This window comes from Lissotriton helveticus, chromosome 11, assembly GCF_964261635.1.
Source record: "Lissotriton helveticus chromosome 11, aLisHel1.1, whole genome shotgun sequence".
In the NCBI taxonomy this organism is placed as follows: domain Eukaryota; kingdom Metazoa; phylum Chordata; class Amphibia; order Caudata; family Salamandridae; genus Lissotriton; species Lissotriton helveticus.
Genome location: NC_136072.1, coordinates 581,558,670 through 581,580,554, shown reverse-complemented (window position 1 = coordinate 581,580,554; position 21,885 = coordinate 581,558,670).

Genomic DNA, 21,885 nt, shown 5'->3' with positions numbered 1-21,885 from the left:
ATCCCAATGAGATTCCACTTTCAAACGCCCTCTAGCGCAGTCACAAAGCAGTGTCCACCCTGTTGGTCTACCCAACCAACCCATCTAATGAAGAGATTGCCTCCATTGGGTCAGAACCCCCCTAGTCCCCAGGGAGAGACCGCCAACACGGCCCTTGCCATACAAATAGGAAATGAGAGAGGTACCCCCCCATTGCCCACTTCTTGGATGCAAAGGTGGGATCGCCACGGAGGTCATACCACCAGTCATTATTGATCCGCAAATGGGACACACAGTAATATGACTCGACACCTGTTCCAGCAACAACCCCACAAAAGGTTGATTGAAAGCACTTGGCAAGGGCGATACGAGGGGTCCCACCCTTACAGAGGGAACCAGTTAAAATGGAATTCAGTTTCAAGAAACTGTGTCTCGGAATGCCGTAGGGAACATTTTGGAGCTGGTACAGAAACTGGGGCAATACCACCATCTTGAAAATCACCAAACTACCAGTGAGAAATAAAGGCAAAACAGACCCAACCTTAACATCCTCCCTCAAGTGAGTCACGACAGGCTCCACGTTGCGTGACCATGCCAGCGTAGCATCCAGGGACACAAAGACACCCAGATAATTGAATCCACCCGAGGCAATCCTCAATCCCACCGCCCAAATGAGGTCCTGAGGACAAACACCTATCAGGAAAACCGTAGACTTCGATGTATTGATGTACAGGTGCGAGGTTTCACCGTAAATATGCATGATGCACAGGATGTGGGGCTCGAGGTCCCAGTGACAGGCTGGAAGAAAAGAACATCGTCAGCACATGATGTTTGACTGACTTAATCCAGGTGAACTGTACAAACAAACTGAAAACCTTGCTGATACTTATGAAACCTCCTATGACCCAGGCTCCTGTAGAAGAATAGGGTTGTCATTTTGGAAGAAGCTGGTATAGGGTAAGGAATAACTTCTGAAGATAATTGAGTATATTTACATTCACCTTTGAGCTAATCATCAATTTGGCTATTTAGACAAGAAGAATAGGACAAACAGAATGTGATTTTGCTTTTTTATTTTTTGTGTTCCTGGAAGTCTGACTCCAAAGAAACCTGTGTGTCCAATTCAGTAAACAAATGTAGAGTGAAATTAACTGTAGTGGCGATTATCATAGTCTTTTTCCATGATCTGCCTATTAGTGGGCTTGAATTTTCCTGTTAAACATGTTTCACTATAGTTAAACCTAATTCTACTCACTTAGAAAAAGCAGCATAGATTTGATATGGTACAAATGATGGAAATTTTCAAATAATGTATTTTTTAGCCTGTTGCATGAGCATTCTCGGGTTATGCACGCTCAGAATTACTATATCTGTATAAACTTACCTGCATCCACTGCAGAGAGGGTGACCTACCATTACTTACCTTTCTCTTACTCATTGTCATGTAGTGTAATCCTTGGTTTTCATTATCATCTCAGTTGGTTTGAGCAAATATTTTCTCAAACTTTGACTTAGTCTTTGAGCAGGTGCGGATTTACACACATTTTAATCCTCATTATCACACTAGATAAATGGATGTGGTATGCAATGTTCCCTCTAATTTTTTTCCTCTGTGTGCGGCAGTGTAAGGTCTCTGTGCGCTACAGCCAAGGCTATGTGCGCCAGGAATCTGACTGGACGTCGGGGTGCAGCGACAAATATCAAGTGCAGATTGTGTGAGTATTCATGTTAATCGCAGCGCCAGTCATGAGCTGCAATTAACATGAATACTTTCTCAGAGGCACACAATATGCCGAACACAGGGACGGCCTTAGTGCTGGTGGCGGCCTGGGTAACAATGTTTGTTGGTGCCCCCCAATGACCACCTCTGGCAGTGATTCCGTTACTATTACCCTTCAATAGTGCCCCTCAAGTCTCCACTACCATACTTTCTGAGATGCATTTAATTAGCTTTATAGCGCTCCTCATACTAGTGTAGGTTGTCAGAGCACTTTACATCATACACATTACACAGAGACAATCAATCACATGTGTAAATCAGTGTACAGTAAATGTTACATCAGACAGAGGAATGCAAGGTGTAGGAGTCACACGTCATCCATACTGGTAGACAGTAAATCCAACCTATAAACAAGGAGCGTGTAATTTCATTAATGATCAATGTCTGTGCTGTATGCTCTTCCTCCAATCAAAGAAGATCTTAAGAGAGTCTTGTTGGTAGATAGAACAGTTCCAATTTTTATTCAATCCACCAGGCGTTAAACGTACAAATTCAAAACAATCCAGTCAGTAGTCAAATTAAATCAGACGTACAAATTCAAAATAATACAGCCAGTAGTCAAATTAAATCAGCAGACGCGTTTCGGCCAGTGCGGACATCATCAGGGCTCGTAAAATCGTATGCCCATCCTGGTACATTCATTTGTACACTTGTACACACTGAAGTGAATGTACCAGGATAGGCATACAATGTTCCAAATTGTTTAGATAATATACATATATAATATACCTTGCTGTGAAGACCTGGAACTCCCTACCTCTGCATCTCAAGCAATCACCGTCCCAGCCTCAATTCAGGAAGGATCTCAAGACCTGACTCTTTGACTGAACTGCAGAACCCACCAGCCCCACCCCACCCCCCTCACCAGCACCTTGAGATCCTTATGGGTGATTAGTCACACTCTACAAGAACCCTGATTGAGTGATTGATTGACTTTTAAATATTCTGCTTCAAAAATAGAATAGCGTCAACAACCAATATATCAACAAGGTAATTATATACAAGTATCTGACATGTACATAACTTGAAGGTCCATAGATGTAGAGTTAAGAATAGTAAATCTAAACCCAATATACATTCATATAATTTGTAATTTGGTCGTCAATATTTTTGCCACAATATTCTCAAAGCACAAGATTTCTGTAGTCAGTATTCTGACATGCGACTTCTGTAACTGAGTGCACCTTGCACAGACCCTGGACAGTGTAGACAATAGGGAATACAGCCCTGGGTACATATAAAAGGTTTTATGGGTGTATGGGGCTTGTATTTGCTCTGTGAGGCTCAAAATAGACATATGATGCTGTCCTTAAGTAACTAAGATCCTGATTTGGGGATTGGCAAGAGATTCACTATAGAATAGCCGCAGCTGCTGAAGTCCACAGTGATTACATGTCCTAAAAATCATGCTCAAGTCTTCTCTAAGATTTATAAAATGCTGGGACTTGGGGTCATATATTTTCAAAGCATTAAATAACATTAATGACTTTAGGATCTACACAAGATCAGTTATTTCATGTTCTCGTAAGTTGAGGGTTCAGATGGAATATTTGACACAGTCATTAATATATAGATAAGCAGAATACACAAACCAATATTTTCATGATTCTACCTCATGAAATTTGTAAATACAGATAAAACATGTTGAGAATAATCCACTTAGTTCTGCACATTTTCTCATCCATGGAAAGATGAAAGGCTGATCAGCCTGACCAGAATTCCTGCAGTTGGCATATCGTTCTCTACAGCGGGCACTCGATTCTAATAGCTATTGCACCGCCTTCCCGAGAAACCTGAGTTGTTTTTTTTAAAAACACACAATGAACGTCCCACCTCCCCACCTGGACCAAATGTTCTGGGGAGTTATGTATCAGTGTGTATGACATACAATGGGAATGTAGCACGAGTTTGTGGGGGCGGTTTGATGATATCTGCCCGGCAGAGATGGAAGAAGGTGATACCCTGTCCTAGTGGATGCAGACGCAGCACGCTTGCCAGCAAAAAGGGACAACATTTTCCGTATTGATCGACCAGTAATGTGTTTTTTTCTTGCCTGTTCAACACAATTCTCTGAAGGAGATTAAGGGCTTTGAAAATAGGGTGACAGTTTAATCAGCAGGTGACCCTCTCCCACTTTGCTGCGACCAGAGAGAAACAATAAAATTGTGTTTAAGTGGAATTCATTTGGGAAAAGGTAAGCGGGGTCGACAGATGTAGGGCAAACGCTCATTTTATTTTCAATGTTTTTCCCCCACCTCTGTATTTTTGGCCATTGACCCAGGGTAATTAGCACACACAGGTATTTTCTAGGCACTTACCAGCGCTGACACTAAAATAAAGGGGAAACGGCCTTTACAACGAAGCCGTTTCCACGAAATCTTTAACCACGCATGGAGTACAACGCATGCGTGGTTACCACTAAAGCCTTTACCACGCATACCTTTACTACGAGGTTTGTAGTAAAGGCATATGTGGTAAAGGTAAAAAGTAAAAAAAGGGGGGGCTTGGGGGGGTTTCCCCCCCAAATAAAAAAACTCACCAGAAGTCACGTCGGGATCTGCACATAATCAGCGTCGTTTAAGAAAAATCGGAAAAAAAACTTCTGTTTCCTCTTAACGACGTATGACGTCACCACGCAAGTAGTCGAGGTAAAGGTTATGCGTGGTGAACGAATTCCGTTGTAACGCATACATGGTAAAGGCATGCGTTGCAACGGAATTCGTTGTAACGTCATACATTCAAATAAAGGTGCCCCACTTTCATAGCGCTTTGCTGTGAACACCGAGATGCTTGTTTTTACTGCGCTAGCATCTTGTTTGCACACCCCTGCAGGCCGGGGTGTTTGAACTTTTGTTCAGCACAGTTCTGAAAACTGCCCCAACTCCTGCGCTGTTCGTAGTATCCTGATGCACAGCCTCTGTTTGTTCGAGCTGTGTCTGTGTGCACATGTATAATCCCTTTACACCTATTTTTTTGTTCAGTTCCTTTACTGTGCCCCGTGAGCTCGACTCGCCCCTCTCCCCTGTAAGGCCCCGTCTCGTATGTCCAATCTAGGTGTGTTCGAGCTCTGTCTCATGCTCCACGTATGCCCAGTCTCACCCTGGCGTCATATGTGTACAGCCTCTGCGATCCTCCAATCCATCTGAAGTGTCTCGTGTGGCCTATTTCATTTATATCTGACACTTGGGAATTACATCCTCCTGCCCCCCCCCCTGTTCACCGAACCCACACACACACACCATGGCCCATTTATATATGTGACAGGAAGCATCAACTTACATGCTTCGACGCCTCCTATGGGGTAGTAAGCGCTATATAAATGCAATTACAATACAATACTAGCTGCCAACACCAAGCACGCCATGTGCTCTTCCTTACATCAAGGGAGTAAATGTGCTGCTTCCGACAGAATACCACTTCCGTGCCTTCAAAAACATTGTTAAGCCAAAGTAAAGAAGTACAACTCCCATACTGCACTGAGATGGTCATTTAAATCACTGGAGTGAAAGCACGATGCTGACACGGGAGATCTGGCTAAACTACCTACACCAGAGCTCAAACTTTTACCAAGCATTGGCAGTCTGGGGCGTGGTGAGGAAACTGAGGAGGGCTGCAATGTAGAACAGTGCAGAGTGCAGTGCTCACACGCATGTCTTCCCCTATCACCCCTTGGAGCTTTCTAGCCATGCCTACCCCTGCTCTGAAACTGTTTAAATAAACCTCTTCCTGATCTGTCAGAGCCCAACGGAGCAGGCAGACTTTTATTCTACTACAGATGGCCGGCTCCTCTCGCGTCTGCCCCTCCCCCCCCCTCTCCCCTCCCTCTCTTTCCAGGAGCTGTGAGACACTTCTAGGAGCTGCCGTACACTGCACCGTGGGCAGAGCCGAAAGACAAAGGAAAGGAAAAAAACATCCCTGCAGTCCGGTGTTTATTGGAGCTGTAGCAGGTGGTGATTCTGAAAGCACATGTGTGCTCCTAGACTTGCATTTCTTTTGGTAATAGAGCGGGTCAGATTGTGTGCTGTGCTCTATTACCAAAAGAATTGCAGCAAGTGACCAAGCACACGTGTGCTTTCAGAATCCCCTGAAAGTACACGTCGTGGTCCTTTAATATTGCTGCCTTCATTCCTTAAAAGGGCGCGCTTGCAGGGCAGATTGTATGCCTTTGTTAAAGTAATCATACTAATTGCAGCGCAATAGACATTAACACCTTCACAAAGGCATACAATCTGCCCCACCATAGCTGCGTCCTTTTAACATAACAAAGGTAGCAAGTGCAGGAGGCACTTTCTGCTGAACTCACCTCTGTGCGCTTCAAACACCCCCTGCGCGCTCGAGATGAGATAGGTGCGCGCGCCCAGCCGCGCAGGTTTGAGGGAACAGTGGTGGTATGGCATTTTTTCAGATCTCCAACCAAGATTGGTATACCCCAAGCTTAGAAAGAAAAGATGACAAGCAAGTTGACTAAATCTGAGAAGGAGTTTACTGAAGGTTTGGAGGACAGAAGACAAGAGATTGAGTTAAATTTCAAAGAAAGGAACTAAAGGTGAGTGGGAAAAGGAAGAAAACAAGCTGAATATTGCAGAGATACACCTAAAATTGAGGTTAGATTGGCAACAGCAAGGAAAGCTTTGTTTTATGAGGAGAAAGGGGAAGATTAGAAACCCTCAGATGATCACTTGGAGTAAATGCCCAGATTTGAAGATTTGGCAGAGCAAGTGTTCAGTTGAAAGGAAGTTGTTATTCTTGGAGTTTATTATGTCTGTGGGAAAAATCCTTAAATTCACCTTCTAGCAAATTGGATAGGCAGTTGTCATCTGACTTTAGTGTTTCCAAAGGTTTATCATGTAGATAATATAGATGATAAGGGAGTAGTGCTTCATGGAACACAAGCGTAATGCTTTGCAAGTAGTAGATGGCATCTTTCATGCTATGATTCCTTCTTTTAAATGACCTGAAGATTAGAAAACAATCTACATTGGATGTCCGTATTGCATGCAATACTGCAGGCACATATCCGCTATTAACAGAATGTGTGACTACTAGAGCCACAGCTTTACAGAACAGGCTTGCTTTAGATAGCTTGCTCGCAAAAGAGGGTGGAGTCTGTCAGCTGTCACATGTCCAAAGTGCTGCACTTATGTGCCTAACAAGAGAACTGAAATTATCAAGTTTATTACTAACATTTCAGATGTTTCAAAAGTTTTGAAGGGACTGGAAGCAACAGGTGCCTGGGAGGCAATTGGGAGAGGATTTTCTGCAGTTGGTGGCTGGAGTTGTGGCTTTGGGAATGCAATACTATGGACTATGTAACCCCCATATTAATCATTGCTATCTTAGATATCTGCTCAGTACTGTGTATTGAGTGGATTAGAGGGATGACTCGAAGGAGTTAATTAAAGAGTAAAGGAGGAGAATCAGAGACAAAGGGAAATGGAAGGAACCGAAAGAGGGAGGAAATGGAGCTTAAGGAAACGCAGAGCCACTTATTAGTTGAATTAAGTGATTTAGAGGAGTCGAGATATAAACAATAGAAGTCAACATCTATCATTCAAAAAGCAGCCACAAAGGGACATATGAACGTATTGTGTAATGATTCTCCGAGTCATCAGAGGGGGAACTGGTGATGCCATGTGACTATTTCCATGCTGTTTAGGCTAATCTTCACATCATATACATATACTCAAAGTGTGAACTTTACATTCAAGTTGACCATAGTTGTGAGTATAGGGGTGCATTATATGATATGGCTAGGTAGCCTTATCAAGAAATACACTCACAAAACCTTTATTGGGTCCAGTCAGGCTCGTTTGTAAACCCTTAAGTCTACCCTGGATAACTGTGGTTCAAGCAGCAAGACTTAGACAAAGGAAACTAGTCTAAAAAGCATCTACTTGGAAGTTATGGCAGTCCAAAGGGGCAAAGAAAACACAGATAGCCTAACAGGGAAATTTTTGGATCACCAGGTCTGTGCTCCCTCAGTTTGACAGGAAAGTTTCCCTCCCTTTCCTTATATAGTGCCAGTTGGCAGTGGCAGTTGGTGCCACCTCACCTGTTCCAGAAGGTTCCAGGAGGTTCTAGGAGGTTCCACCATTATGGCTATGGCCAGGCTGGCAGGCTAGTATGGATACATTGTTTGAGGGTTCCAGCCAGCCCCTGGCCACTAGAAGGCACCCACAAAGACCGCGCTGCAGTAGCAGGGGTCAATGGCGGCCATGTTAGGGGAAGTGGGCACCTGCACCTTAACATTACTTTAACATTACACAGGGCTTTCTTCACTACACAGGGCCTATACCCTTTTGTTACAATAGGGGGCACCCTAGATTAAAGGAATAAAAAGCGAAAAATTCTGGGGAAAGGGCCAAGTCCTACAGTCTCAAACTTCGACATGCCCAGATTTCTGAGGACTCAACTTCTGAATGGGGAATGGGCTCTGACGAAGCTAGACAGCGCAGCAGAAGTAACAATAGCTCGCCAGAACCGGATGGAATTTCTGGTGACAGCGGAGTTGAATGAGCACATCACTGTGGAAACACCTGATGCAAGGGTAAGTGTCCCACATAGTTTACATGAGATAACACTCCAAATGGAGAGGGACAAACCCAGAAACGTCAAAGGTCTATTTTGGGAGAACTTGACGTATTGCTATGATATCCTTTTAGCTGAAAAAGATTGGCCACCTGAAATTGTGATGGATTGCCCAGGGGGAGAAACATTAATTTTACCAGCTTTTTTCGACCACGTTCAAATTTATTTAAAACACACATAAACGTGGGAGTGGGTGGTAGCCCTTGCTCCGGCCCTATGTGGCAAGCATGTTGGGTCGGATACTGACCCACCCCACCATATAATCCCAGTGAAAACTAGTCCAACTCCACAGAGACAGTACACAATAAAACAAGAAGCGTACAAAACAGGTCAGGGAGATTTTAAATCAACTTGACTACCAGGGTGTAATGGAAACTTGCACCTCTCCAATTAATAATCCTTTTTTTCCCATAATGAAACCCAATAATTCATATCGTCTAGTTTTAGACTACCGACATCTAAACACATACACTAAAACATTTGTAGTACAGAATGCACACAGTGCCACATTGATGAATAACATTGTGCAGAGAAATTCAAAGTAACACTAGATATCTCAAATAGATTCTTCTGCCAAAATATAGTGCCTGAAAGCAGGTATTTAACCGCATTTTCCGCGCTAGGTTCCCACGTCAATTTTGCACACTCCCCCTAGGGTATAAGAATAGCCCCAGGTTGTTCAGGCTAGGGTAACAGAATTACTTCAGAATTTGGTATATATTCCCAAATGTCAATTTCTTGAATGCGCCTCCAGCCCTTCTTTCCCAAGATGGTAGAAGCAAATGTATTGCTCAGACTCCCATACGGAGCCGCAAAAATCTTTCCATGGTCGCGATTTTTATACCAGCTTTGAGACAGGGTTGGGGTTTGAGAATGTCGTAATTGTTTAACACAGCCCAACCGTGAGCTCCTTTAGATAGCACTTTCTTGTCCTCTATTGATGAAATTAGTATTGTTGTCTTGGTAACTATTTTCTTAAAAGCGGAGTTGCCAGTTGGTGTATTCCAGGCATCTGTCGAGCCTAACGTGTTGTTGGACTCTTGAAGGTACACGTTAGCGGTCAGCTTTCCAGAGCGTGAGAGCTCTGTCCAAAGATGATTATTCAAGGATCCCACTTCAGCAGCTCTTATTTTATGCCAGCATTTTACAAAAGCCCCCTTTCTTTCTGTCACCTGGTTTTGGTGGCCAAATTCCAACCTGATTTGGGCCGGTGAAACATATTTAGGGAGCTGGAAGATCGCCCGATAGGCAGTTGCTATTATGCTATCGAGAGTTACTGCGTCTCTGCCCATCAGTGATTCGCTGCCATAATGGAGTGTAGGCTGCAATTTTGCTCGCAAGATTTTTAAGAAAGGATCGAGCGTGAGGTTCGGCAGCAGTTTCTTTAAAGGTTTTTTTATTTCAACATCTTTTAATAAAGCCTCAGTCTGAGACACACATAATAAAAGGGCCACATTGACACAGCGATAAGCCTACAACCCTCATGGGGCCGGCCGCGTTAAAGAACTCATGGTGTGGACTCTGCGTGGGCCGGTATCTCCAATCACATTCGTCGACCTGCACATCAAGATTAGTCCAGATCCCATTAAGTCGCTCAGAAAGGGGGGTCCAAAAGCGCAGTCCAGCACACCCCAGTGATACCCCGCCTTATATAGCGTCCCGCAAGGCGGGCAGGTACAAACAGATCAAACAGAAACAAACAACCGGCCCTAGGGGCCCAACACTCAATCAGAAGTCTAGTAGAAGGCAGCAAAGAGAGTAAAGCAGAGGTTAGAGGGAGCAGAGAGGAAGAGCAGAGGAAGCTAGGGGGGACAGTCATAGCAGCCAGGTCGAGAGAGCCCGGGGAGAGGGGGGGCCGTAGCCATCGGAGCACCCTTCAGAGGGTCCATTCCCACGTCACAGGTTGCGAGGGGTAAAGGGGAGCACCGCATCTTTCACCAATTGCAATGCACGCAGCGCCGGGGGCATATTCCTAGCATATTCGCTCCTGCAAAGATAAGTCACTAGTGGCCGCCAAACCTTTTCAAAGTGGGTCGTGCGAGACTGTAGCCTAGCCGAGAGTAATTCCATAGTGATGACCTGCCACAGTCTGCCGAACCATACAGCTAGAGGGGGGGCCTCCACCTTCTTCCAATACAGAGCGATAAGTTGTCTGGCGGCACCCAACATTTGCATCGCTAAGGTCCAGTCACTGCGGGTCAGGGCCAGCAGTTCAACAGGTTTGATTCCCAGCAATATTGTGCTAGCAGCATCGGAAATCCCAGCACCCCCCGAATGTGGCTCAATACCTCCTTCCAAAAGATAGCGATCACAGGGCAAGTCCACCAGATGTGTAAGAAGTCACCAGGCACATGATGGCATCTCCAGCAACCGGGCGGTACAGAGGGGAACATCCTGTGCAGGCGTTGAGGCGTATAGTACCACTGCGTCATTACTTTATACGCGCTTTCTTGTTGCGGCACGCTGCGATACACCCTAGGGACATCCCTCCAGAGGCGGGTCCACTGCGTATGATCAATATCATCGCCCAGAGCCTCCTGCCAACGTCGCTGATACGGGTGAGCAGGGGGAGTATGAGGATGCTGCAGAATCTGATACATTTTTGACATAAGGCCCTTCGTGCCCGCACCAGAGCGGGCCAGCCTCTCGAACGGGGTGAAGGCCCGAGTGGCCCCAGGGTATATCGCATCCGATAGGGCCCAGTGACGCAACTGCAGAAACTGCAATTCGGCCTCTGGGGAAAGACGGAACTCCTCCCGACAGTGGGCAAAAGACTTAACGGAGCCTCCGTCAAAGAGATCCGTAAGGACTTTGCAGTCTTCTCGTGTCCACCTGCGAAAGGCGGGAGTGTGGTTGGCCGGTGGGAACCATGGATTATCCTCTATGAGGGTGTGCGGTGAGGGGAAAGTCGTCAGGCCTTTCCGCACCGCCACCTTGTCCCACACGTCCAGGACCGTCCTCGTGGGAACCGCCAAATAAGCACTAGGGGACCGTCCCGCCCTATGAGTCCAAGCCAAGTTCCAGATCGTGCGACCCGTGACCGCCCGATCCAGATGTAGCCACCCCTTCTCACTCCGCCTAATACCCCACTCTATTACAAACCGCAAGTGAGCGGCCCAATAATAGTCCACCAGATTCGGGCACCCTAGTCCTCCACGATCCCGCGGGGCCATAAGGAGTGTCTGAGAGAAGCGGGGTCTCTTGCCCCCCCAGATGAATTTAGTACAGTCCCTTTGCAAGGCTCTAATCTTCGGCAGAGGGATAGGTGTAGGAAGGCATTGAAACAGGTAGAGTATTTTGGGTAGTATAGACATTTTGATCGCGTTCAATCTACCCAGCCAAGAGGGGATAAGAGGCTTCCACTGTTGTAAATCAGTGAGGATGGATTTGCGACATTCCGCCCAATTGAGCGCCGACCAGCCTCCCAAAGAGGGAGTCAGGGAGAGGCCGAGGTATCGGATATGTTGGTCCGTCCACCGGTAGGGGCACATCACTTCCAGGGGAGGAACATCGGCCTGAGGGATCGTGAGGTTAAGTACCCACGACTTATCGTGATTAATTTTCAAGCCAGAGGCGCCTTCGAAGGAGCAGAGCACCTCATGAAGCGCCGGCAAGGACTGTCGCGGCTCCGTGAGAGTGAGGATGAGGTCGTCCGCGTATAACGCCACCTTATGGGTTTGCCCCCCCATCTGTACGCCGCGTATGTCTGGGTTTCGCCTGATCAAGTCCGCCAGTGGCTCAATCGCCAGGGCGAACAGCAATGGCGAGAGAGGGCAGCCCTGCCTCGTCCCTCTGCCAATGGCGAACGGTTCTGTCAACCTCCCATTCACCCTGACCCTCGCCCGCGGCACCATGTAAGGTGCCATGATCCTGGCAATCATCCTTGGGCCGAGCCCCATCTTACAAAGGACCGCTTGGAGAAACCCCCAGTCCACGCGATCAAACGCTTTCTCAGCGTCTAACGACAGGAGGCACGCCGGAATGTGCCAGTGGTGCACCTTCCCCACCAAATGTGCCAGTCTTCGCACATTATCTGCCCCTTGACGGCCCCGGATGAAGCCCACTTGGTCAGGGTCAACTAGGTCCGGCATGTGGGGATCAAGTCTCTTAGCCAGCACCTTCGTGTAAATTTTAAAATCAGTATTAAGCAGCGCAATCGGGCGGTATGACGAGCAAAGCGCCGGATCTTTCCCAGGCTTAGGGACTAGAGTTATTTCCGCCATTCCCATGTCCGGAGAGGGACCCTGGCCACCATCGAAGGAAGCAAAGAGTCTGAGAAGATAAGGACCTAGCTGTCCCTGAAATAGGCGGTAAAAGGAAGGCGGTAAGCCGTCAGGGCCCGGCGTCTTCCCCAAATGCAGCTCCTTGATGGCCTCAGTCACCTCGGCAAGCGAGAGTGGCTCCTCTAACCTTTCCGCCGCTTCGTAATGCAAGCGCGTCCCGCCATAGTGCTCCAGAACCTCCTCCGGCAGGGTAGCGCCTGGCGGAGCCGCCGTGTACAAGGAGGCGTAATAGTCTCGGAACGCCTTCATTTTAGCCTCCATCGCCGTTGCCCGAGACCCGTCTGGGAGCATCACGTTCGCTATGTGGGATCTGGCCGCTTTGACCCTCAGTCGTCTCGCCAAAAGTTTCCCCACTTTGTCCCCTCCGTCAAAATGCATGCGCTTTAGTGCCAAGAGAGATTTCTCCGCCCGATTCGCCCGTAGCATGCGCAATTGCCCCCGCAGATTCGCTAGGTGTCTCCGCGTCTTCAGAGTGGATTCCTCTTGATTCTGCGTCTCTGCCCCCGCAAATCCGCCACCAGGCCCTCCTCCACTGACCTCCTCTCACGCGCTCTCGCAATCTCGAGGGAGGTGATGTGACCCCGAATTGTAGCCTTGAAGGCGTCCCACACCACCGGGAACGGCGTTTCCGGCAGATCGTTGAACTCAAAGTAGGAGGTAATGGCCGCGCGGATGTCGTCAACCGACGCTGCATCTCTGAGGAGGTGTGGGGGTAGGTGCCACTTCCGTTCCCTAGGAGGACCACTCCGCAGATCTCTAAGGAGCAATTCCACATGCGCATGGTCCGAGATAGAAATGTCAGACATTTCCACATCCACCACATCACAAAGCAGGTCGTGAGATACGAACAGATGATCGATGCGGGAATAAGAGCGGTGAGCACTAGAATAAAAAGAATAGTCCCTTTTGTCGGGGGAGAAGTAGCGCCATGCGTCGAAGAGACCCAAATCGCCTATCTGTTTGCGTAGCGCCGAGGACATCGCCCCCGCTCCATGAAAGGAGCCCGCACTCCGGTCCATCGTAGGGCACCATACCAGGTTAAGGTCGCCCCCTAGAACAATCGAGGGTCCACCCCGAAGGACGTGAGCACGCAGAAGATCCCGAAGGAAGCGATCCTGTGCCAGGTTGGGCGCATACACATTGCACAACGTAAGACGGCGGGAGCCCACCTCGACCGATACCTTGAGGAAGCGACCGTCACCACCCCGGAAGAGCTTGTCAGAACCCCGCCTGATGCCAGCTTTGCACAAAATTGCTACCCCTGCCGTTTTCGTATCTGCTGTAGCCCAGAATTGGAGGGGGTATCTAGGGTGCGCCATGCGCTTTGTATCTGCCTGGAGAAGGTGGGTCTCTTGTATGAAAATGATGTCCGGATCATGTTGCAAGAAGTAATGCCAGAGCTGTTGGCGCTTATTAGGTGAATTAAGGCCTTTAACATTGAGTGATAAAATCTTAAGGGGTCTGGCTATATCACTCGCCATCTCGGGGGTCCCTAAGGTTAGTACGCAAAGCTACGCGCAGCAGAGCACCCACCGGCTCAGAGCCCCACCCAGAGGGCCCACCTCCGTTCCTCGCACCATCCCCCACCCCCAGCCCCCCATAGTGGACAGAAAAAGGAAGGAAAGATAGAAAAAAGAGAAAAAAGAAAGTCAAATGAGAAAGCCAAACTTTCAGCAGCCTGAAGGGCTGACGGCCTAGGCCGTAGAGACGTGGCCAACTGGGCCAAAGTACACTGTCTCCAGAGTAGGGCATCCTACACCCACGGGTTTGAATGTCCATCGGGATGTCACTCCCCAGGAGACAGTCTCGGTGGGACATAACTGGCCAGGAACACTAGAAGGTATGGAGCCCCCACCTTCCTAGGCCCAGCACAAGGGGATCAGGAGTCCAAGCAACTTCCCTCCCGCCCCACAACCATCCCCGCCCTCTGGAGGGGTATAAAGGAACAGTACCTCAAGTAGAGTGACACATGTGTGCTGTTCATCTCACAGTGTGGAGGACCGTCCCGCCGGGGAGCGGTCTGCATGGTCGATCTCCGCCTCCTCCAGCACTCTAATGTTGGCGATGACCTCCTGCCTGGCCTGGCTAGTCGTTGGCGCGTCAACAGGCGTCGCACACTGTCTCCTCGGCACTGTGGTCCAGTCCGGGGCAAGCGGTGTCCTCCTGCTTGGAGGGTGTCTAGAGGGGCTGCCCGGAGGAGAGCCTGCGATGTTGAGGAGTCGCGCCGCCTCATCGTAGGATTGCAAGGATTTACGCTTACCCTCCCATTGAAAGATAAGTGCAAAGGGATGGCCCCATTGGTACGAGATGTTCAGGGACCGCAGTTTCTCTGTTACTGGGCGGAAAGCGCGTCGCCGCTTCAGGGTGTTGGGCGCTAAATCTTGAAAGATCTGAATCTTGTGGCCCTTGTACTGCAGGTCCGGCTTGTCTCGAGCACGCTTCCAAATCTCCTCCTTTTCCACAAAGAAGTGCACCCGTGTGAGGATGTCCGGGAGAAGCCCCGATCTCCCCGCAGGCGCCGCCACTCGATGAGCCCGGTCTAGTGTGGGAGGTGAGACATCCTCGTCGCCCCGCACCTCGTGGAGGAGTTGCGCCACAAAGTCCATTACGTCCTCCCCTTCTTCTCCGAGCGGCACGCCGCGGATGCGGAGGTTGTTTCATCTACCCCGATTCTCCAAGTCCTCTTGCTTGATTTGGAGTTCAATGTTCTGTTGTTCCAGGGCCATTAAGCGCTGCCACAGATGTTCCTGGTCCTCGGTGCGCGTGTCCGCGGTTCTCTCCAGGCTGTCCACACGGTCCCCCAGTTCCGTGACTTCCTTCCTAAGCTCCGTGACACACGAGTGGACCTCCGACCTCAGGGAACCGATCTCAGTCTTAAGGTCGGTCATGAAGGCGGCCATGAACGCTTGTGTGACCGGGGGGGAATCCGCCATCTCCGCAGGTGGGCCACCACTGGCCGCCGGCGTTCCCACTTTGCTCCACATGGCCGTCACCGGGTTCCCCTTGGGGGTCGGCGCTGGTTCCGCCTTGCTGTTCCTGTTCGTGCGCGTCATCCTCCGCGTGGTCCACAGGATGTCGCCTAGGCCGCGTCAGGGCCCTCGCCCGATGTAGGCCGCCTGAGCGAAAGCACAAAGGGGGGGTGGTGGGGAGCACCGACGCGAAGTCACAGCGCACTCAGGGGATGCGGGCCCCGCACCGTCTCTCCCCGCAGCAACGAGCTCCCAGCACACACCCCACGTAGCAGAGCAGGCAGTCCAGGGATCTCTAGGCCACGGCGCCCCAGCTCCCAATGCGCGGCCAGCCAGGCCAATGAGCAGGTCCGCTCGTCTCCAGCGGGGGCCACTAGTTCCCTAGAGGGGGGGGTCAGCACCAGAGAGTGCCACTCACTATAGCCCCAGGCCTGCACTCACCCCCAGGGAGGAGCCGCTGTGAAGTCACGCTGTCACGGCGTTTCCCCGCAGGCTGTAACTCGGCTGGCGCCGTCCGCTCTCCAAAGTGCCCCGGGGGCACCGTCTGCATCAGATCGCCGCTCCGACAATCCCCGCTGTTCTCTGCCGCGGTTCCGCAGGGCCGTTCTCCCCCAGCAGCCCGCTGGGGAGGTGAGGCTAGCAGTGCCTCTGATCCTCGCTGGGGCCAGAGACCGGGTCCCGCCGCCTCCCAGCTCCACCCCGAAGCGCGGGAAACGGGGCGCTCCGGACCCAGAAGCCGCTCAGGGGCTCCCGCCTAGTCACCCCGCCACACCGCTGCGGCCACAGGTAAGGGCGTCTCAGGTTTACCGTGTGGGAAGGGCGGGGGTCGCTCCAGCCAGGGGTCGCCGACGGCCCCAGGGTCTGCCAAGCTCCGCCGCAGACCGCCACCTCCGAGGTCACAAGATGGCGGATGGACCGGGCGGCCCCTCTCGTAGCGAGCCGGCCGCTCGTTTCTGCCGTCTATCAGGCGGAGCAAGGAGGCATCGCGTCCAGATTCGCTGTCCAGCTGGTCAGGGGCACTAGGGAGGTGTGTGGCGGGTCTGGACTCCCGAATTCCGCATAAATAGCAAAAGATGGGCCAAACGGCGGCGGGAGCTCCGCAGTCACGCGTCTGCTCACATCGCCGGCCAAGCCACGCCCCTTCTTTAAAGGTTTTAATGCTAAGTAAGTTGTGGCTGCCTTTCTTCGCAAAGATTCTAGCTGAGGCTTAAAAGAATTCTTGTGATCTAGCAGGACCCCCAGATATTTATAACTTACTACTTGGTCAAGACGTTTGCTGGCCAAGTACCACTTTGGGTTTGCCTTTTTGCAGTGATTTACTGCTAAGATTTTAGTTTTTTTTTAATTAATTTCCAGTGCGTTCAATTGCGAAAATGTTTATGTTGCGTCAAGGAGGTGCTGGAGACCAATGGGAGTCCTACTGATCAGAACTAGATCATCCGCATATAGCAGGTTTGTCAATGTCATGCCCCCTAGCTTCGGAGCGTTTCAAAGACAGCTATCCAGTTACCCCGGTAAATCAGCCAAAAAAAGGCTAAATAGCATGGGGGCTAGACCACAGCCTTGCTTTAGACCCTTTGTAGTTGTAATTCTCATTGAAAGGTGCTTCTCGGCGCCTAATTTAATTCTAATCCAGGTGTTAGTATGCAGTTGGATAAGTTGATCTAATAAGGGTGGTGGCATCCCCCATTTGTCCAGCTTTTGCCAGAGCTTAATGCGATCAACGTGATGAAAAGCTGCTGAGTAGTCTATGAAGCTGAGGTATAGGGGGTATTTTCCCTGCTTCACAGCAGCATCCATGAGCAAGGTTAGGGCCATGATATTAGTAGTTGTGCCATGCCCTTGACGGAAGCCTGTTTGGGTAATGGGTATTTTATCGTTCATAGAGGACCAGCTGGTCAATTCGTTTAAAATGATCTCTGCAAAGTATTTGGCCTCTGTATCTATGAGGGCTATCAGTCGATAGTTGTTTCGGTCCGATATTGCTCCTTGCTTGTATATTTGGCTGATGATTGAGCCTCTCCATGACTCAGGGAATTTTGTAGTTCTTAATGAATATTCTAACACTGTGTAATGGGGTAGGAGGGATTAAAGGAACCGAGTCCGAGACTTTAAGTAGGGATCTTAGAGAAGGTTTTATTTTTATATAAGACTTCCGTCTTCGGCTTGTCAGTCTCTCTCTTGCGAAGGCTGCGGGGTCCGTCTTGGTATTGGGATCCAGGCTGTGCTTGGGAAAATACGGGTGGCAACTGGTTCTGTCTCGGGAAGCACAGAGGACAGCGGATTCTTCCACTCCGTCCGGCAGCCGGGAGAAAAAGAGAGACAAGTGGGGATTTTAGAAGGGTGACCGGGAGCTTAAAGTGCAAGGGTCGGGGGTGAAGGAAACCCAGTGGAACAGTGCTATATACAATCAAGGTCGGTGTTAAGTGTGCTTGTGAAAGGGAAGGGTTCTTGGAGACTTTACACGGAGCTGTACACTTATTTACACTAGCGATTTGTAGTAGGCAGGCTGTAACGCCCCACCCAACCCGCCACTCTGCCCCGTACCTGATTAAGCCACGCTCCTCCCGCGGAAGCGTGGCGGGGCGCCTCGTGGTGACGTTGGCCTCCGGGCTTGCTGGTAACACCTCGAGGTTCTTGATCTTGTTCCGTCTCGTCCTTCGTAACGCACAACACTGCTCCTCTTCTCTGTTGCCGTACTCGTCCTCTGGGGAAACGCCGTTCATCGATTTCCTGGTTCCGCTCTCATTTGTTGTCGGTGGAGTGGTGACGTCAGTAGGTGGAGCCTCGTCATGCTGAAATCCTCTGTTAAAGGAGCCGTCTGTGTTTACATTGCCGTAAGACCAGAGAGGCTCATTTTCTTGACGACACAGTCGTCTTGATGGTAAGAAATGGGCTCCTGGTGAGAAGGGACACAAGCGGGTGAGAGGGGGGTAGCTAGCCACCAGACCCGTATTCGTTCATGTTCCCCTGAAGGAGGAGCCGCTCCGGCCCCGTCACACACTGGTTCCAAAGCGTTGCTCCAGAACTCGAGGTCTTGCTTGTACAGCATTGGCGGTATACCATTTGGGCCTGGTGCTCTCGCCCATCTTCATCTTGCAATTTGCTTCCTTATAGCTGTAGCCAAGGGTCCGTTTTGCTTATCTGCTGCATTTAGTTGACATTGTGGGCCCATTCGCTGTTCCGTCTCTCGGAGCATTAACTTTAATGAACCTCTGTCATCATCAATTTGTTCATGTGGTTTGAGTCTACCTGTGTTAAGTTGTTGGAGCAGGAATTTCCCGGTTGAAGGAGGGGGATGGTAGTTTCTACAGCTGAGTCATTAAAGTAATCAAAGTGATTAAAAAGATAATCAACCCAAGAGGCTTCAGTGATGTTTTGTTGTTATGCCTGGATGGTTGGGCCGCTGCAGTTTATTAACTGATTGCCCAAATTTTGCCCTGTTTTTCTGGCTTGCGTCATGATAGAGTTTGGCCCATAGGTCATTATCTTTTACTCTTTTGTTAGCCCATCTCCTCCGTTTCAAAGTTTTCTTTAGCATACAGAGGGTATCTTGCAGGCTCCGATCATTTGGGGATTTGCGTTGTTGCTTTAAATTTCGATTTATTGTTTGCTTAAGTGTTTTTGAGACTGGACTCCTTGCCGTCTTAATTGGGTTGACTTCAGCTCCCCTTCGGTTTGGGCCTTGACTAGTAGTTAGTGTTCCTCATAAGGATGTAACAAAGTTTTCCCAACTTTCCACGGGCTGCTCTAGATTGACACCTCCTTGGTTGTACAGGTCTTTAGCTTTAGACAATATTTCTTCTATGTTGTTAGAGTTGCACCGTATTCTTTTTAAGTTACTAGTTTCTTCCTGCAAAATGGGTTTGATAGTTTCCGGTATATGACATGGATGAGTTTGGAGGGTCAGCTCCTGTGGCAGATGATCGCTAAGTTCGTAGTTCCCTATCTTAAAGGTGAACATTTCGTTAAACATTGCCAAAGTTGTGAAGGTGTAATCTAGATGGGATGATGTTGTTGTAGAGTGGTACATGGCTGCTGGAGGGTTGCCCTCTTTAAACCGGCCATTTAGGGCTCTCATATTTAGATGTTCCAAGTCCTGAAGCAGATTTGTCGCTATCCTGGAGGCATGATGGCCTATATTTAGCCCTGCGTTGGGATTCCCCATGCACCTAAGAGGTCCCGCACTGAATCGTCATCCTGAGTATGCCTTAAGAGGTGCATGTTGAAATCTCCGGTCAAGATGAAGAGGTCTGTTGCCTCGTCGTCCATCACTCTCTGTAGCTCCGTTGACAGCTCCTTTGCTGCTTTTGTTTTATGTTTAGGATGTATATTTACATTTATTATTACTATGTCCTGTTTGAGCTGGTTTGATTTGAGCATTAATTTTGCTGCCAAAATGCAGTTTGGTGATGTTAAGTGTATTGTTATAGGTAAAAACTCACCTATTCTGGTTATTGAGGCCAGAAGCAACAGACCACCTGAGCGACGACCAAAGGCAGATTCCTTGGTTGCTGGAAGTGAATAGGAGGTATAACCTTGCAAGTCGAAGGGCTTGTCATCCCAGGTCTCCTGTAGCAATATTATAGCAAAAGATTTCATGTAGCTTAAGCTCTCCTGGTCATTAATTTTGGATGCCAAGCCATTAATGTTCCAAGCGCATATGGAAATTCCTTCTTGATCGGTCAGCGATGGATACGCTGCTGCCGTCTGTTGTCAATTTGGGGATGTTATTAATCGGTGTGTAGCAGTCCAGTTGTCACTTGTCGATGGATGAGGTAGTGATGTTTGACTTTGAGTTGGTAACAAAGCGATTGTCAAGTTGGCATCAGTCGTTCTGCCTGGAGTTCTACTCCTTGCACCTTTTAGAACCGAAGAAGTAGTCAGGCTTGTGGAACTTGTCTCTAGACTAAGAAAAGGTGTTGGATAAGATGTCTTAGGTATTGATTTCAGAGTTATCCCCCAGTTTTGGAATCTGTTTCTTTTGCGTAGAATCCTATCAGCAACCACTAGGGATCGCCACTTTGTTTGCTTCGGCGCTCTGACCATTGTATCCTGGCAAAAATTCAATTGACATTAACTTAGAAGTGTCATCGTTAGCTACGGATGTGATGGAATGTAGGAGTCGTAAGATGATCCCTCAATGTAGAATGTCCACACAACCTCGTGACTGGTATTCGGGAAGGAATATTATTGTATTAGTCTCTTCTGCCATAGTTGGATCCTGGCATTGAGTCTGCATACTGCCACTGCTGGTTGCTTTGTGGCCAAGTGTTCCCTCAATAAGATGCTGAGATCCAGTGATGGTTAATTCTGTGCGGTCCACCTGTCCTTGTTTAGGAGGATGTACTTTGATTGTTTCGTGGTTACTACTAGTATGTAATGTTAACAAGTGGTCAGGTGAGGGTCGTGCAGTACCATGCAAGCAAACGTCTTGCACATGAGTTTGGCTTAAGAATAATAAGGGCTTGTTGCAGACTTTCTGTGGGTTTAAACCTAATTTCAGATTTGCCACTTGTGCTCCTTCAGTTGGTTTCTTTCTTTCTGGAGCTGTTGTTGGTAGTTCAGGCCTTGTGCTGGTATATGCCGGTAGCTTCCTCAGAGGTGTAGGAACTGATAAAGAGGTGCTACCGGATAATTTTACCAGATGGCTCGTGCCCATCCTCCAGTTTATTACTACCGCTATGTGTGGCTTAGGCCCCTTAGCCATACCTTTGTGACGTTAGGTCTTATAGGCCTAACACATTTGTTTTTAGCTACCAATGGTGTTGCTGAGTTTAAAATGTTGTCACTTATTAGGGCAGTTGCAGCTGGATCCGACTGAAAGTTGATCACTAGGTATTGGGCCTGCGTTGCCGATTTCTTATTCCTGCCTTTCCTTTTATGCTTGCGACCAGATTTTAATGGCAGCCCGGCTTTTGTGCCTTGCGCGGAGCTGCTTCCTCCGGTAATGCTGTCATTGTTTGGCGAGTGCTGCCCTGTTGTTTGTGGACCGTGTATGCTGCAAACGACCTGGAGATTTTCATTATGGATTATGTTCTGGGATGTAGCTGTTTGTTTCAGGACGATCAACATGTCACCCAGTATCGTCGGGAGCATTAATAGTTTATCCACTTTTGGGGCACAAGAGCATTCCTGTTACACGGGCTGTGATTTGAAAGCCGCTTCTTGCCCTCTTTTAATAGGCCATTTAGATCACCCAGTTTCCTATCAATTTCAGAGGTGAAGTCAGCTAGGGTTTGAAGAACTGTAAATTGGAGATCCAGCTTGTTAGATTAATATTGCA